Source organism: Orcinus orca, chromosome 10 (genome assembly GCF_937001465.1).
Source record: "Orcinus orca chromosome 10, mOrcOrc1.1, whole genome shotgun sequence".
Classification (NCBI taxonomy): domain Eukaryota; kingdom Metazoa; phylum Chordata; class Mammalia; order Artiodactyla; family Delphinidae; genus Orcinus; species Orcinus orca.
The window spans coordinates 5,512,127-5,530,988 of record NC_064568.1 but is presented as its reverse complement, the minus strand read 5'-3'; the positions used below and the strand labels follow the sequence as shown (position 1 = coordinate 5,530,988).

Here is an 18,862-nt window from a genome sequence, read left to right as displayed (position 1 = left end):
TCAGTGTGGGGCAGCCAGGTAAATGATTTAAGAGGTTGGCAAACTCTCTAAAGGGTCAAATAGTAAACATTTTTTGCCTTGCCAAAATATGATCTTCATCCCAGCTTCTCAGCTCCACTATTGTAGCGTGAAAGCAGCCATAGACAATACCTACATGTATAAGCCTGGCTGTGTCCGCATACAGCTCATTTACAAAACAAGGCAGAGTCTATTTGTCTGGTTTACTGACTGCTAGATTAGGCCAAGGGAAGAATGAAAGCAAGTAGGCCCCTGACTATCCAGAAGTTCTCTTATTGGTGGTGAAAATCAAAACCAAACGAGGGAAGTTTTTGTTTTTGTTTTAGTAGATCTTTATTGGAGTATAATTGCTTCACAATACTGTGTTAGTTTCTGTTGCACAACAAAGAGAATCAGCATACGCATACACATGTCCCCATATCCCCTCCCTCTTGAGCCTCCCTCCCATCCTCCCTATCCCATCCCTGTAGGTCATCGCAAAGCACCTAGCTGATCACCCTGTGCTATGCTGCTGCTTCCCACCAGCCAACTATTTTACATTCGGTAGTGTATATATGTCGACACTACTCTCACTTCGCCCCAGCTTTGCTCTCCCACCCCATGTTCTCAAGTCCATTCTCTACATTTACGTCTTTATTCCTGCCCTCTAGCTAGATTTATCAGTACCTTTTTTTTTTTAGATTCCATACATATGTGTTAGCATACGGTATTTGTTTTTCTCTTTCTGACTTACTTCACTAGGTATGACAGTCTCTAGGTCCATCCACCTCACTACAAACAACTCAATTTCATTTCTTTTTATGGCTGAGTAATATTCCATTGTATATATGTACCACATCTTCTTTATTCATTCATCTGTTGATGGACATTTAGGTTGGCTCCTTGTCCTGGCTATTGTAAATAGTGTTGCAATGAACATTGGGGTGCATGTCTCTCTTTTTTTTTTTTCTTTGCGGTACGTGGGCCTCTCACTGCTATGGCCTCTCCCGTTGCAGGTCACAGGCTCCAGACGCGCAGGCTCAGCGGCCATGGCTCACGGGCCTAGCCGCTCCGCGGCATGTGGGATCTTCCTGGACCGGGGCACAAACCCGCGTCCCCTGCATCGGCAGGCGGACTCTCAACCACTGCGCCACCAGGGAAGCCCTGCATGTCTCTTTTTGAATTATGGTTTTCTCAGGGTATATGCCCAGTAGTGGGATTGCTCAGTCATATGGTAGTTCTATTTTTAGTTTTTTAAGGAACTTCCATTCTGCTTTCCATAGTGGTTTTATCAATTTACATTCCCACCAACAGTGTAGGAGGGTTCCCTTTTCACCACACCCTTCCCAGCATTTACTGTTTCTAGCTTTTTTTTTTTTTTTTTTTTTGTGGTACGCGGGTCTCTCACTGCTGTGGCCTCTCCCGTTGCGGAGCACAGGCTCCGGACGCGCAGGCTCAGCGGCCATGGCTCACGGGCCCAGCCGCTCCGCGGCATGTGGGATCCTCCCGGACCGGGGCACGAACCCGTGTCCCCTGCATCGGCAGGCGGACTCTCAACCACTGCGCCACCAGGGAAGCCCCCTAGCTTTTTTGATAATGGCCATTCTGACTGGCGTGAGGTGATACCTCACTGTAGTTTTGATGTGCATTTCTCTAATAATTACTGATGTTGAGCATCTTTTCATGTTCCTCTTGGCCATGTGTATGTCTTCCTTGGTGAAATGTCTACTTAGGTCTTCTGCCCATTTTTTAACTGGATTGTTTGTTTTTTTGATATTGAGCTCCATGAGCTGTTTGTATATTTTGGAGATTAATCCTTTGTCTGTTGTTTCATTTGCAAATATTTTCTCCAATTCTGAGTGTTGTCTTTTTGTCTTGTTTGTGGTTTCCTTTGCTGTGCAAAAGCTTTTAAGTTTAATTAAGTCCCATTTGTTTATTTTTGTTTTTATTTCTGTTACCTAGGAGGTGGGTCAAAAAAGATCTTGCTGTGGTTTATGTCAAACAGTGTTCTTCCTCTGTTTTCCTCTAAAAGTTTTATAGTGTCTGGTCTTACATTTAAGTCTTTAATCCATTTGGAGTTTATTTTTGGTTATGGTGTTAGGTGTTCTAATTTTATTCTTTTACATGGAGCTGTCCAGTTTTCCCAGCACCACTTATTGAAGAGACTGTCTTTTCTCCATCGTATATGCTTACCTCCTTTGTCATAAATTAGTGGACCATAGATGCGTGGGTTGATCTCTGGGCATTCTATCCTGTACCATTGATCTATATTTCTCTTTTTGTGCCAGTACCATACTGTCTTGATTACTGTATCTTTGTGGTACAGTTTGAAGTCAGGGAGCCTGATTCCTCCAACTCCATTTTTCTTTCTTAAGATTGCTTTGGCTATTCGGGTCTTTTGTGTTTCCATATGAATTGTAAGATTTTTTCTTCTAATTCTGTGAAGAATGCCATTGGTACTTTGATAGGAATTGCACTGAATCTGTAGATTGCTTTGGGTAGTATAGTCATTTTCACAATATTGATTCTTCCAATCCAAGAACATGGTGTATATCTCCAACTGTTTATGTCATCTTTGATTTCTTTCATCAGCATTTTATAGTTTTCTGAGTACAAGTCTTTCACCTCCTTAGGCAGGTTTATTCCTAGGTATTTTATTCTTTTTGTTGCAATAGTAAATGGGGGCTTCCCTGGTGGTGCAGTGGTTGAGAGTCCACCTGCCAATGCAGGGGACACGGGTTCATGCCCCAGTTTGGGAAGATTCCACATGCCGCGGAGTGGCAGGGCCCGTGCACCATGGCCGCTGAGCTTACGTGTCCAGAGCCTGTGCTCCACAGCGGGAGAGGCCACAACAGTGAGAGGCCCGCGTACCGCAAAAAAAAAAAAAAAAAGTAAATGGAATTGTTTCCGTAATTTCTCTGTTTTTTCGTTGTTGGTGTATAGGAATGCCAGAGATTTCTGTGCATTAATTTTGTATCCTGCAATCTTACCAAATTCATTGATTAGTTCTAGTAATTTCCTGGTGGCATCTTTAGGATTTTCTATGTATAGTAACATGTCATCAGCAAACAGTGACAGTTTTACTTCTTCTTTTCAATTTGTATTCCTTTTATTTCTTTTTCTTCTCTGATTGCTGTGGCTAGGACTTCCAAAACTATGTTGAATAAGAGTGGTGAGAGTGGACATCCTTTTCTTTTTCCTGATCCTAGTGGAAATGCTTTCAGTTTTTCACCATTGAGTATGATGCTTGCTGTGGGTTTGTCGTATATGGCCTTTATTATGTTGAGGTAGGTTCCCTCCATGCCCATTTTCTGGAGAGTTTTTATCATAAATTGGTGTTCAATTTTGTCAAAAGCTTTTTCTGCATCTATTGAGATGATCATATGGTTTTTATTCCTTAATTTGTTAACGTGGTGTATCACATTGATTGATTTGCGTATATTGCAGAATCCTTGCATCCCTGGGATAAATCCCACTTGATCATCTTGTATGATCCTTTTAATGTGCTGTTGGATTCTGTTTGCTAGTATTTTGTTCAGCATTTTTGCATCTATGTTCATCAGTGATATTGATCTATAATTTTCTTTTTTTGTGGTATCTTTTTCTGGTTTTGGTATCAGGGTGATGGTGGCTTCACAGAACGAATTTGGGAGTGTTTCTCCCTCTGCAATTTTTTGGAAGAGTTTGAGAAGGATTGGTGTTAGCTCTTCTCTAAATGTTTGATAGAATTCGCCTGTGAAGTCATCTGGTCCTGGACTTTTGTTTGTTGGAAGATTTTAAATTTTGGTTTCAATTTCATTACTTGTGATAGGTCTGTTTATATTTTCTAATTCTTCCTGGTTCGGTCTTGGAAAATTGTGCCTTTCCAAGAATTTGTCAATTTCTTTGTGGTTGTCCATTTTATTGGCGTATAGCTGTTTGTAGTAGTCTCTTCTAATCCTTTGGATTTCTGCAGTGTCAGCTGTGATTTCTCCCTCTTCATTTCTAATTTTGTTGATTTCAATCCTCTCCCTTTTTTTCCTTGATGAGTCTGGCTAAAGGTTTATCAATTTTGTTTATCTTCTCAAAGAACCAGCTTTTAGTTTTATTGATCTTTGCTATTGTTTTCTTCATTTCTATTTCATTTATTTGTGCTCTGATCTTTGATTTATTTCCTTCTACTGACTTTGGGTTTTCTTTGCTCTTCTTTCTCCACCTGTTTTAAGTGTAGGGTTAGATTGAGATTTTTCTTGTTTCTTGAGGTGAGACTGATTGCTATAAACTTCCCTCTTAGAACTGCTTTTGCTGCATCCCATAGGTTTTGGGTCTTCGTGTTTTCATTGTCATTTGTTTCTATGTATTTTTTTATTTCTTCTTTGATTTCTTCAGTGATCTCTTGGTTATTTAGTAGCGCACTGTTTAGCCTCCAGGTATTTGTGTTTTTTACAGTTGTTTCCTGTAATTGATTTCCAATCTCATAGCATTGTGGTCAGAAAAGATGCTTGATATGATTTCAATTTTCTTAAATTTTCCGAGGCTTGATTGTGACCCAAGATGTGATCTATCCTGGAGAATGTTCCATGTGCACTTGAGAAGAAAGTGTATTCTGCCACTTTGGGGTGGAATGTTCTATAAATACTAATTAGATGTATATGGTCTACTGTGTCATGTAAAGCTTGTGTTTCCTTACTTAATTTCTGTTTGGATGATCTGTCCATTGGTGTAAGTGGGATGTTAAAGTCCCCTACTATTATTGTGTTACTGTTGATTTCTCCTTTCATGGCTGTTAGCATTTGCCTTATGTATTGAGGTGCTCCTATGTTGGGTGCTTATTTATAATTGTTATATCTTCTTCTTGGATTGACCCTTTGATCATTATGTAGTGTCCTTCCTTATTTCTTGTAACAGTCTTTATTTTAAAGTCTATTTTATCTGGTATGAGTATTGCTACTCCAGCTTTCTTTTGATTTCCATTTGCATGGAATATCTTTTTCCATCCCTTTACTTTCAGTCTGTATTGTCCCTAGGTCTGAAGTGGGTCTCTTGTAGACAGCATCTATATGGGTTTTGTTTTTGTATCCATTCAGCCAGTCTGTGTCTCCTGGTTTGGGCATTTAATCCATGTCCATTCAAGGTTATTATCAATATGTATGTTCCTATTACCATTTTCTTAATAGTTTCGGGTTTGTTTTTGTGGGTCTTTTTCTTCTCTTGTGTTTCCCACTGGTTTGGTGGTCTAAATTCCCTCAGCTTTTGTTTGTCTGAAAAGCTTTTGACTTCTCCATCGAATCTGAATGAGATCGTTGCTGGGTAGAGTAATCTTGGTTGTAGGTTTTTCTCTTTCATCACTTTAAGTGTATCCTGCCACTCCCTTCTGGCCTGCAGAGTTTCCACTGAAAAATCAGCTGATAACATTATGGGGATTCCTCTGCATGTTATTTTTTGGTTTTCCACAAGGGAAGTTTTAGTTGAGGGAGATGCTACCTTCAGAGTGCCAGAAGAGTCATGTCCTCAACATGGGCTGGGCTGGAGAGTGGAACTCTGCTTCCCAGCCCCATCCAACCCTCAGCCAGCATTTGATACGAGGCAAGGCAGAACTCTGAGGCTCTGCCAAAGCACACCATTCCTTCAGGGCACTGGAGTTCTCTGCCAGCCCCTGTGTTAGCCACATGGGAGATATGGAGCCTAAATCAGGGACCATCCTGCCAAGGAACCACAGTCCGGGAAGAAGGAGCCTGGATAACAAGGTAGAAAGTCCTGGCAAAGCATAACTTGGTTCTGGGACAGGAAGGCTTGATTCAAGGTAATTTAAAGAATTTGTTCAGGAACAGTCCTCTCCCGGCTAGGCCGACACGTTCGTGCTTCTCGTCATGTTCATTGGTCCCGCTGTGGCTTTGCTCTGTTGGAGAATTTGTCAAGGAGGCTGCCTTTTGTTCAGGAACCCAGAGGTGGGATGCACAGGTGGTCCTGGACCAGAGCCGGGAGCTGCACAGTTGGAAGCAGGTGCCTGTTTATTTCAGTGTCTGCTGCAGGCTTTGCAAGCCGGCTTTCTACCTTGATGTGTGGAGGGCTCATCCATAAGCCTAGGGTGGAGACACAGAGAAAGTTTGTAAGTGGCCCTAAAAAAATACGCAGGCTTTTCAAAAGTCCGTTTAAAAGGCTCGGCCTGCTGATGAAAACTGTCAAGCTTCTTTGCTCTTGGCCGGGATTAAGTCAACCTAGGCAGTAACACTGGAATCGCACACTTACCAGCTTCTCTGATTGGCTGCTGGTGACATAATAGAAGTTCAGGAAGGTGATTGGTGGGCCAGGCGCGGCTGCTGAGCCGTGAACCTAAAAAAGGAACAGAATGGGGGGGGGGGGAGCCACCAACCAACACATTTTAAAGCATCGGGCTCCTGTTTTAAATAATAAAGATGGTGTTCAAGATAGTGATATCTCTGCATGGTCCCTAAGGTGTACCTGGGTTCCTTTGTGTTGCTTCTGCCTCCCCCGTCCCAGGTGTCTCACTCTCTCTCTCCCTGGAGACTTGCAGGCAAGTGCCGACAGGTCCCCCTCCACTGCCAGTCCCCCTCTCTCTGCCCAAACCTGCTCTCTGCAGCCCGGAGGCGGGCAGCCCAGGCCGGCTGAGCCCCCGGGGCTTTCCCTGCTCCAGCAGCCATGCTGGCAGCATCTTGAGCTGTGCCCTGGTGCTGGGGCAGGCAGCCTCCTTGACAAATTCTCCAACAGAGCAAAGCCACAGCGGGACCAATGAACATGACGAGAAGCACGAACGTGTCGGCCTAGCCGGGAGAGGACTGTTTTCTTTAACACAACAGGGGCTGGGGCCGGGCTCACCTGGGGAGTCACTGCACATCCTCTGGCCTTAGCAGGCGACCAGAGAAGAGAACGCAGGCAAAACAGCCGGTGGCCTCAAGGGACAGTATGTGGGGAATTTTAGAAAGGCTCTGGGTTTGCAGAAGGGAACAGCACAACGTGGCAGGGAAGCCATTGAGGTTGGGATTCTACCCCTGATGTGCTGCAAACTTGCTGTGTGATTTTTGGGCTCTTCTCTGAGTCTCTGTTACCTCCCCTGTGGGATGCAGGATACAATCCAATCATCTCCAGGCCTTTTCCATCTCAGGCTTATGGAACACTGGTGTTCCAGGGGCAAAACGAGGTGTTCCCACACCAATAGTATTAATAATGCCTGGTGTTTATTAACCTTCCTACCATGGGGCAGGTGCTGTGCTGGGGGCTTTACAGACACTAGTGCTAATCTGCAGAACAATCCTGCCAAGTAAGTATCGTCTCCATTTTAGAAGAGGAAGCAGGTTCCAAGAGATTGATTAACCTGTCCACCGTCCCACAGCTAATACTCTTAATTTGAACCCAGGTCTTTCTGACTGCAAAGTCTCCCAAATATAATTATTTTTTTCCTTTTTGATTTGCTAAAAAAAAAAAAGCTAATGACTAGTACTTGGTCAATTTTAAATTTTTCTCCCAATATTTTTATTTGATGACTACTATCAAATAGTAGCAGAACACCCAAACCTCTTGGAAAATGAATACTGGAAATGAAATGAATGTACTGGAGACTCTTGGAAACTGGATCCTGAGGAAACCTGTCTGGAGCCTCAGCAGCTCGCCTCCTTCATGAACCAGTCTGCTTGAGGCACGTCAGTGTGCAAGTTTAATCAAGCAGAACATTTCTGACCCAACTAGATGCTAAGTACATCAACATATTCTCAGCTAAATCATAGTTCGTATGAGACATAGAAATACAGGTGTTTCATCATCTTCTGCAAAGGAAGCTGACTTCCAGGTGCTCTGCGACCGAAAACAGGTTTGCGCACCCTGGTTCTGACTCCAAGAAGATGCAATTTACGGGCAGGAAAACTTCCTGGACGAACAGAGTGAGGGAGAGCTCTCTCAGCACCTTAGAAAACCCAGTCCTGCGAGGTGTCTGCTTCTCTTCCCTGGGAGTCAGAAGATGTCCTTTCCCTTTAAATGTGCACCTGGAAAGTTCTCTATCAAACCAGACTGACACAGGCAGGCCCTCCACCCTGCCAACAAGAGCAGTCACTGAGATCCAGGATGGCTGTTGACTAGCTGGCGGGGTTAGCACAGATGGACTAGCTGGACCACGGACAGAAGGGGGGCACTTGCCACGAAGGGACCACACTCCACAGGCCCAGGGGGTGGAGCCCGCGATCTCCTGACTCCCACAGCTGCCCTCGGACCTCACCTCTCTCCCTCTGAGGCTCAGGCCACGAGCCAGAACACTGTTCCTCTTGCTGACCTCCGACATTCGTTGCAGGCCTTGGAGCCCTGCTCACCAGCCCCCCCAGGGTCACATTCCCTGCTGCTGTCCTGGCGATTTCTGACATCTACGTGCACAACTCACCCTTCAACTATGTTTCTCAGGACAGCATTGCTGTTTCAGGAAGGTGGCCAGGGTCTAATCGTTCTGCAGTCCCATTTCCACTATGTAAACTGCTACAAATTTTAAGAGACGTGTGTGCTGAGAAGTCTTAAAATAAAGTCAAACCACTGTGCTGGTGCAGGAGTCTTAGTACAGATCCAGACTTTTTACTGCACTCCTACTGAAAGCGAGGTGTTACGAAGCACATTATCCCACCGGATCCTAAAGGTAAGCATTTGAACTTTTACTTTTGTATTTATAGTTAATCTAGCTCTAAAAAGGGTTTGGGCATCTCTAAAAAAGCAGTTGTGGTGCTACTATGTGATGTCAGGATTAATATCACTACAGTTTTACAGATTAAAAAAAAAAAAACCCTGACGGGACTTCCCTGGTGGTCCAGTGGGTAGGATTCCGCACTCCCAAGGCAGGGGGCCCGGGTTCGATCCTTGGTAGGGGAACTAGATCCCGCATGCCACAACTAAGAGTCCGCATGCCGCAACTAAGAATCCAAATGCCACAACTAAATATCCCACATGCAGCAATTAAGTCCCGACACAGCCAAATTAATTGATTAATCAATCAATTAATGAAAAAAAACAAACCCTGAGACTTAGAATAAATGTGGTCCCCAAGGCTACATAGTAATTGGTATAATGGAAGCTTGAACTTAAATCTAAGAGGTATAGTGAGAGGAACAGAGTGCAAAATGGGAATATTAACATCCACCTGGCAGGGTTATTGTAGGAAAATGATACAATTTACGTGAAGGGGAGGCAAGCACAGCAATGTTGCCTTCCTTCCCCTCCATCTTCAGATTCTCAGCTCTTTCCATTATACCACTCTGCCTCCTCTTCACCGCAGTTCATCAGAGAGGATATTATACATGAGCTTTACAATGGATAAAATACTACCACGGTCATTTACTTTGAGCCTCATGCCAACCCTTGCAAAGTAGGCATTATCCCCATTTTCCAGACGAGGAAACCCAACTTCTTAGAGGATGAATGACCTCCTGGGGCTTCTCAGGTGACAAGCAGCAGGGTTGGGATTGGAACCCCAGTCTAACGACCCCCAGGGGTCACACCTTTCCCGTTAAACCACGCACTTTGAGTCAATAATTAAGCTTCTAACAGCAATAAGCATAGAAGGAATATGTATTTCCTTTAGATAAGTTAATACTATGTGGAAATATCATTTGGGAATTGGAAAGTAGAAACGCTTTCTCTTCTGTGAGTAAAAAGGAAAGAGAAACTGAGAAGAGTGTTCGCTACAAAATCGTACGTACGTACGTAATCGTGTAAAATAATCATGTAGTTTAAGGTTCACACGCAAACCTGATGGAAACATAAAAATATATATAGGGCTTCCCTGGTGGCGCAGTGGTTGAGAGTCCGCCTGCCGATGCGGGGGACGCGGGTTCGTGCCCCAGTCCGAGAAGATCCCACGTTCCGCGGAGCGGCTGGGCCCGTGAGCCGTGGCCGCTGAGCCTGTGCGTCTGGAGCCTGTGCTCTGCAACGGGAGAGGCAACAGCGGTAAGGGGCCCGCGTACCGAAAAAAAAAAAAAAAAAAAAAATATATATATATATATATAAATAAAGCATAAAAATATTCTGATAGAAACATCATAAAATACGCTTATTGCATATTTTTAAAATAAATGTATTTTACATTTATAAATGAGTTAAACATTTGTAAAACTTTCATTCTTTTGTTGGAAGAAAATCTGTTTCTTTTGTCTTGAATAAAGATATCTGGGAAACATATGTTTGTTGTTCTAGTTAAACAAAACCACTGAGAGCTCTACATTTGTGGTGGCTGTGGCTGTACTCTTAATAAAAATAATGAAAATATTACCCAAGCCCCTCCCTGACCTGCTGACTGGGAAATAGGTCACCTCCCAGTGAATTCACAGTTATGTGCTTCGATTAGCATCGGATTCTGGAAGAGCTCCAAAATTTGAAAACCAAACTGCTTTCAGCATCTGGTCCTCCCAAAAAGGAAACCTTAAAATTATCTTTGAGTTATGAAGGATGCATAATAAGGTTATGTTAAACAACTAGAGTATAGTTACAAAAGAAAAACTGAAATGGAATCTCCTGTACCAGGGATGGAATCAAGTCTAAATAAATATTTAAATCACAATGTAAATGCATTTGATGAAAATTTTCAATCAAGGTTTTTGGACTAAAGCATATACTGGAACCTTACTCATTTGGTTTCAATTAAGTTTTCAATATAAAAGTATGTAATTGGCCGAGGAACAGGGTGTCAAAACCTCAGATCCCACAGGGCCAGGCAGGTAATATAAACCAGAGTTTGGAGAGATGAGTTCCCTCACCTGCAAAATGAGAATAATAAAAATATATGTCTCACAGCACTGTTATGAGGCGTAAGTTAGATAATGCCCGTGAAAAAGGATTCAGAGACATGTATATAGCTGTTAAGACTCTGCACAAATAGTGGCCATTGTGTTTGTATAATCTTTCCCCAACTGCTTTCTTTGAATGACATCGCGAAGTCCTAAGAAGCTACTCTTTCTTTTACACACCCTCGACACACCCACAATCTTTCTTCTTTCCCATGCGTGATGAAGCTGATACAATGGCACAGGAACATCTAAAAGAGGGAAGTCAAACAAAGTGGGATGTTCCTGCTTCATCATTTTCCTCAACAAACTTTTGTGAGAGCTTCCATGGGCAAGGCATGGGTGACTAGAAGAAATGAAGAGAGTTCTTACCGGTCATCCCATGAAGAGAGAACAGTTTTCATCGCACTTCAGAAAGAAACCAGGGTACAGACTGTCTGAGAAGGTCCAGGGGAGCACTGCCCAGGGGAGACATCGTGGGAGCCACAATTTTAAACTGTACAGTGGCACATTAAAACAAAAACAGTAGGGACTTCCCTGGCGGTCCAGTGGTTAAGACTTCACCTTCCAATGTAGGGGGTGTGGGTTCAATCCCTGGTCGGGGAGCTAAGATCCCACATGCCTCAGGGCCAAAAAACCAAAACAGAAAACAGAAGCAATATTGTAACAAATTCAATAAAGACTTTTAAAATGGTCCATATCAAGAAAAAAAAATCTTAAAAAGTAAAAAGAAACAGGTGAAATTAGTATTAACACTAGCACTAATGATATATTTAGCCAAGGTATCCAAAATATTATCATCTCAATATACAATCAATACTAAAAATTATTCATGAGCCATCCTACATTCTTTGTTTCATGCTAAGTCTTCGAAATCTGGCATAAATTCTACACTCACATCACATCTCACTTTGCAGCGGTCATATGTCAAGGGCTCTATGGCCACATGTCTAGTGGCCACCATGCTGGGCTGCACAGGTCTGTGAGATCTTTAGAGAAAAGGGCTAAAAAAAAGTGTTAACATACAAACAGCCAATATTTGAATGTTTGTTCTATATTACAGGGGCTCTGAGGTGCTATAGCTGAAAAGATCTGGAAGAGAGTTGTTCCAGACAACTGAAAAGGAAAGAAACTGTTCTGAAAAGAGTTGTTGCCTTGGAACACAGACCTGGGTGCCGTGCTCCAATCTGGAGTACTCCGCAAGGCCACCCGGCCCCGGAGCTTCCCTGGAGGACCAGCGGAGGCCGCTATTGAAGCTGCATCCCAGCCCAGCTTCTCCCTCAGCCTGCCCTCGCTGCCCTTGCTTTCTTCCAGGGGCTGTTCCTCTACCACTCCCTGATAAACCTCCTGCAGGCCGATCCCCTTCTCAGAGTCTGTTTCCCAGGGAACCCCCCAGGACTTACACCATCCTTCTCGAGGGAAGTGACTCTATCAACAGACTGAGACTTTCGTCTGCCATAGTTGCCCAAGGACATGGAGGTCTGTGGGCCTTTTGCAGGATGATCAGCTACATCTCTGCAGCAAACGAGGAAAATACGTCATCACTGCAAATTCCCTCTTAGAAGTCCCTCCAGTCTCAGGAATCGTACTTGCTTCTCCAATTTCTATAAGACATTGAGAAACTTGCACTCAGTATGCGACTGTGGTAAGACTGGATGTCATCGGACGTCACAATGGGCCCCCCGTTTTGCCACTGCTGCCTCACATGTGAGGTGTGTAGATACTCAAGTCGAAAGCACCACTGGCTCTGGGGCAGGCTGAGGAGTCCTACTCTCCAGCAGAGGGCTGGAAGCAATGTACCCAGGCATTTCTTGGCATTGCACTGGAGGGCAACCAAACAGAGTAGGACCTCCTCTGAGTTGCCCCTGTGTCCTAAAGTCTAGCTTGGCTTAGAGATGAGAGGCAGCCCTGGTTTGAGACCCTAAAACTAAACTCTAAATTCTCAGGCCAAAAAATTAAAGCCCTACTTGCTGTTTCCTGTCAACTCCTTAACTCCTACCATTCCTATGAGGCCATCTCAAGGGACTTCTCCATAAGACCTTTCTTCTGTTTATTTTTAAAAGCTTTATTGAGATATAATTCACATACCATACAATTCACTGTTTAATATACTTAAACCACCGAATTTAAGTGCAATTCAATGGTTTTTAGTGTATTCCCAGAGTTGTGCAACCATAACCACGATCAGTTTTAGAACATTTTCAATAACCCAAAAAGAAACCCCTCATCTCTTAGCTGTCATTCCCAAGCCCCCTCCGTTACCCACCTCCGGCCTCAGGTAACCACTCACCTACCTTCTCTATACATTTGTCTATTCTGGGTATTCAACAGACACTGAGTCATACAATATGGGGTCTTTTGCGTGTGGCTTCTTTCGCTGAGTATAACGTGCTCAAGGTGCATCCCACGCTGCAGCATGTGTCAGCACTCGTTCTTTCCTATTGCTGCATACTATTCCGTTGTAAGGGGTATACCACATTTTCTTTATCCATCATCGTGATGGACACTGGGATGTTTCCACTTCTCGGCTATCGTGGATCACCGTGCTGTGAGTATTTGCATACACGTTTTTGTTTGGGCATCTGTGATCATTTCTCTTGGGTGCGTAGCTTAAAGTGGGGTTGTTGGATGATGTGGTAACTGTTTAACCACTTGAGGAAGTGCCTGATGGTTTTCCACAACAGCTGCACTCTCAATTCCCACAAGCAGTGGCTGAGGGCTCTGATTCTCCACATCTTCACCAATGCTTGCCATTTTCTGTTTTTTTTGATTAGGGCCACCCTAGTGGGTGTAAACTGGTAGCTCATTGTGGTTTGGTTTGCATTTTCCTGATGACTAATGATGTCGAGCATCTTTCCATGTGCTTATTGGCTGTTTATCTTCTTTGGAAAAATGTCTATTCAGATTCTTTGCCCATTTTAAAATATGGTTGTCTTCTTATTATTGAATTAAATAGTCCTTTATATATCCTAGGTACAAGGACCTTCTCCAATATATAATTTGCAGATATTTTCTCCCATTCTGTGGGTTGTCTTTTCACTTTCTTGATGGTGTCCATTGAAGCACAAAAGTTTAAAATTTTGATGATGTCTAGTATATTTTTTTCTTTTGTTGCTTGCACTTTTGGTGTTCTAAGAAACCGTTGACTAATTCAAAGTTATGATTTACTCATGTTTTCTTCTAAGAGTTATATATTTTTAGCTGTTACACTTAGGCTTTGATCCATTTGAGTTAATTTTGGTATGGTGTGAGGTAAGGGTTCAGCTTTTTTGACCCTCCCAATTGAATGTGACCTTTCCCACTTAGTCAGTCAGGATAGGCTAGGTTATGTTGCAGTAACAAGTATTTCCCAAATCTCAGAGGCTACAACCACAAATGTTTGTTTTCCACTCAAGCTAAGAGTGCATCGTGGGTCAGCTGTGGCTCTGCTCCACGTTTTCTTCACTCTGCGACCCAGACTGTTGGCGTTGCCTCTGCCTGGAACACTGCCAGTCCCATGGCAGGGGGAAGCAAGACAGGATAGACTCTGGGCTGACTCCTTAAGTTTCTGTCCAGAAGTGACATGTGTCTCTTCCATTTTCACTTCATTGGCCAAAACAAGTCATAAGGCTAAATCTGATGTCTATGGGGAAAGAAAATTAATCCTCCCGTAGGGCAGGCACTCCAAGGAGGAAACACTGATCATTCAGGGGAACAGGAATACAATTTAACACTTCCTCACTATCCCCTGTATGACTTGATGCCTTGTTCTCCTGGTTTTCCTTCCGAACTCAGCATGCCAGGACCTGAATTTATCACCGTCCTCATCACCCCAAAATCTGCTCCTCGTCCTGGACCCCTGACTTGGGAGACAGCACCCCATCCTCCTGGTTGCCCCAGCCAGAACCTTGACACCATCTTCTCCATGTTCAACCATCAAGGTGTACTAAGTCTGCTTCCTAAACATCAGTTGAAGTTGTCTCTCTGGGTCCATTCTTGGTGACTGTGCCCTAGACCACCACTGTCTCTCCACTGGATGATCAGAGTCCTGTCCATTCAAATCCATTCTCCATGTTGAGGCCATAATCATTTCCATAAAATGAAAATCGTTTTCCACTCTCCAGCTCAAAATCCCTGCTGGCTCTTCATTGCTCTGGGGATAATGATTAATACACTAACAGGCCTTGTAAGACCTTTCATGATCTGGCTTCAGTCATCTCTCCAGCCTCACTTCTGTATGGTATCAGCCTGGCATTTTATTGCTCTTGAGTTAACTTTAGTTCCCTAAATGCACGGTGATGACTTCACTCAGGGCTTTTATCCCCATGTGTGCGATACTGTTCCTCCTCTTCTGGGTAAATCGTACTTGTTCTTAAAGTACTAGGCTGGGCATCACTTGCTCCTTCCTTCAGACTAGGTGATCACTAAGTGATGGGAAGATGGTTTAGCTAAGAGGCTAAAAGGAAGGGCTCTGGAACCTGACGCCCCAGTTTTGAATCCTGGCTGTCATCTACTGTGATGTGAAACAGTGTGCAGGGTATAGCTTCCCTCAGATATAAAATAGGGGATAATAAGAGTCCCTATTACATAAGGCTGTGGGGAGGATTAAATGAATAAATACAGAGAGAATGCTGACAATAGCGCCTGACACACTGGGAGGACTCAAACAATACTTGCCTTTACTTTTATGTATCTTCATAGCAGCCTATAGTGACCCCTATAATTCAGCATTTATCAGAGAAACATAATTCACAATTTACTGACCTGACTACTTTTCTGCATTGTGAGATCCTTAGGTTGGGACAATGTCTTATTCATTATTAGTGCTCCAGTTGACATGTAGTTAGCATTTATTAAACATTTATTAAGTACGAAGTCAATTAATCCATGAACTTCTCCTCATGGCATTGATCCCTTCTCATCTTGTATTATGATATGAGGATGAACTCTGTTCTCCTACTTGCTAATCTTATAGAGGGCGGGATCCCATCTCCCCCCAGCCCCACATCGCTAAGCAACATTGAATTACTATCAGTTGAATTCAATTCTCTTGAGAGCCTTTTCCTGCTTTTCCACCTGCTACAGTCCCTGATGTATAATACTTCCATGTAACCCATGGTAACCTGGAATTCCAAGGAAAGACTTTCTTTTATCTGTAGCCCAAACATTATAGTTGGTCAGTCACATAGGAAGGGGTTGAGGATAATGAAACTCAAGTTAGAGTTAGGAGCTACATTTAGGTGGGGTGTCCTGTAATTTCTGAAAAGAATATGAGCCTGGAGATTTTGTTCTTCTTGATCTCATAAAAGCTACTGAAACCCTAGGTGCTGTTACAATTGACCTACCTGCTGGGTGGGTAGAAGAGCAGGCTGAAGTGAAGGGGGGATTAAGTGGGATGTAAAAGCTGCAGGTTTTAGTCCAGGCTGTCAGCAAATACATGTGGCCTTGGAAGTTGCAACCTGTGTGGGACCTCCTTATCCCACCGGGACAGTGAGGGAGGGTAAACGGTCTCTAGGCTCCCCAGCGAGTCTGATATTTCAGGCATCATCTCTCCAGAAGGAGCTCATTCTAGGAAGGAATGTTTTTATCATTCCACTTGATCTCAGAAGAAATAGAAATAGTGTAGGAGAAACTAAACCAGATGACTTTAGTCCCAAGGCTAGTGATGGCTGAAAATAATCACAGGAGAGATCATCTGGATGAACTTGAACTACCCACCTCTTGCAGGCAAGGGCCAAAGTGGGGTGTGATGCTGAACAGCAAGTGGACTTCTGAGCCGGACAGACCCGAACGCAAACCCCAGCCTTGCCACGTACTAGCTGTGGGGTGGTGGGCCCGCTACGGAACCTCTTTAACCCTGAGTTTCCTCGGTTGTAAAAAAAAAAAACAGGAATCATATGGGTGCTGCTGAAGCAGGGTAAGGATTAAAGGAAGCGGTTTATGTATGACCCCTGGTGTTCACAGGCCTTTGGCAACTGTTGGGTCATTTCCCTCTTCCGTTCCATCCTCCATCAATTTAAAGGACTTGCACACTCACTGGTACCTGTGCCACTGGACCCACTTGCTCCTCAGCACAGGTTGGCAGTGGGCATTTCTGTGGTTAGATGAGCTCGGGAACTTTTTGGTCAGGACCACCCAGAGCGCCTGGGTCGACGAGCATCTTCTCTTAGTCAGATACAGTGAGTCTGATCAAATTCACACTCCTGCTTCTTTCTGTTCACTGAGGGTGTTTTGGTAGTTAGGGGACCAGCAGCACTGGGGGTCCTGGAGGGCAGGGCTCAGCGGGGAGACACGGGGCCACACAGTACCTCAGCGGAGCAGGAATCCATGATTCAGCTGGAGCCGCAACCCAGGACTGGCCGTGGAGACACCTTAGGAACGACAGGACTACCTCTTACTCGTAAGGAGTTCTGCTCACGTGACAGAGTATAGAAGGCCTCTCAACACGCGGCTCTCCCGACGCTCGCCTGGGGATCGCGTGGGCACACGCAGTGTGCAGGGGCAGCCCTCCAGGGCCGCACTGCCTTGTACTCGTACCCTTGCCATTTTTTCTCCCATCCGCAAAGACTGCTCCTGCTGCAACCACGTGAGCAAGCCCAGCCATCGCCTCCCTCAGGTAGGCCCGACATCTCCCGGCTGCTCTGGGGCAGAGCTCACCTGGGATTTGCTCATGAGTCTCGGGTCACCAAGTCCCAAACTTTTTCCGAGGTTGCCCGGCTGAGAAAGGGACATGTTATGACCGGAAGCCATGACTCAATTCTAGGGGACGCTGCTTTGGGAATCAGGCTTTGCATTAGACAGGTGTGAATTCTCAGAGTGTTTTAAGGAATTCTAGCCAGATATCAGGGAGATTTCTTTATTTAGGCTTTATTTAGTCAACTAGTCATTTTTATAGGGCAGAGAGTAAAAGCTTCCCCAAAAGTCAAGTATTAGTCAAATGGAAGCAACATGAATGATAACAGCTACCGCTGACCGTGTACCTTCTGTGTGCCCAGCTGTGGATAAGCACAGTGGTTACGGGCGCCTCGACTGGATTCAGACTATTCAAACGTGTGTGTGGATCTTGGCTCTACCGCTTAACTAGCTGTGTGACGTTGGGTAAATTATTTAACCTCTCTGAGCCTCAGTTTCCTCATTTGTAGGATAGTAATAGTAGCGACCTTATAGGGTTGCAGGGAGGGTAAATGAGTTAATGCAAGAAACAGTCCTTAGCACAGTAAGCATTATCAAATTCTCACTACTCAACATGCAAAACTTGGAACATGTTCAACAGTGAAAGTTAATAAAAGACTAGAACGACCCAATAAAGACAGGACCACTAAGGATGCAGGTCCTGCAGGAGGGAAGATTGGGTCACCCCAGTAGGACAGCAGAAACACGGAACGGGTGATGAAAGAAAGATGCTGGACGTGTCTGCTGTGACACCCTGACCAGTTCAGAAAAATTAGGTGGGTGTATTTTCTTCCTTGCTTGATAATGTGTAGTACACACACTCACTCACTGACCGGCTCATATGTTTTTTGTTGTTTTTTTTTGCAGTACATGGGCCTCTCACTGTTGTGGCCTCTCCCGCTGTGGAGCACAGGCTCCGGACGTGCAGGTCCAGCGGCCATGGCTCACGGACCCAGCCGCTCCGTGGCATGTGGGATCCTCCCGGACCGGGGCACGACCCTCTGCATCGGCAGGCGGACTCTCAACCACTGCACCACCAGGGAAGCCCTCGTATGTATTTTTAACCCCCTTTATTCTCCTCTATTATTTTCTGTAAGAAGCGGTGGTGAACTTCACATGTTAGTTTCTAGGTTACACGACAGTCAGGTGAGACTGTGATTGCAAGAGGAATTAGCATCACCCAGAGACGGATATAATGTTCTTTTCTGCCAGAAAGCAAGAGCATTTTCTTTTGTACCAAGGATAGGGCCTGGTGTCGGTGGAGCTGGGGGTGCTGCTGTTACCGTGGGAAGGTCACCTATGGATTAAATGGTGTGCCCGGATGCCCTGTCACTGGAGTGGACGTGGCAGTTTTTATCTGGTAGGACCCAGACACACGCCTATTCTTTACACTCCGCTCTGGAATGTAAACTACCTTTCTCAGGCTTTCTTACCTGGTGACTTCCTATCAGGTTTTGCCAGTTGGA

At 44.4% G+C, this 18,862-nt stretch overlaps 1 protein-coding gene and 1 long non-coding RNA gene across 9 annotated transcripts in view; one reads left to right on the top strand and one right to left on the bottom strand.

Annotated features, from left to right (window-relative positions):
- The window catches only part of VGLL4 (vestigial like family member 4), a 270,472-nt gene that overhangs the window by 186,637 nt on the left and 64,973 nt on the right, over positions 1 to 18,862 (bottom strand). The gene's annotated exons all lie outside the window — the stretch shown is intronic.
- Positions 7,834 to 18,862, top strand: part of LOC117203218 (uncharacterized) — a 360,640-nt gene continuing 349,611 nt past the window's right edge. The window contains exons 1-2 of the long non-coding RNA XR_007479543.1: positions 7,834 to 8,608; positions 11,809 to 18,324. This is a non-coding gene — a long non-coding RNA (uncharacterized LOC117203218). The remainder of the gene's footprint in view (positions 8,609 to 11,808; positions 18,325 to 18,862) is intronic.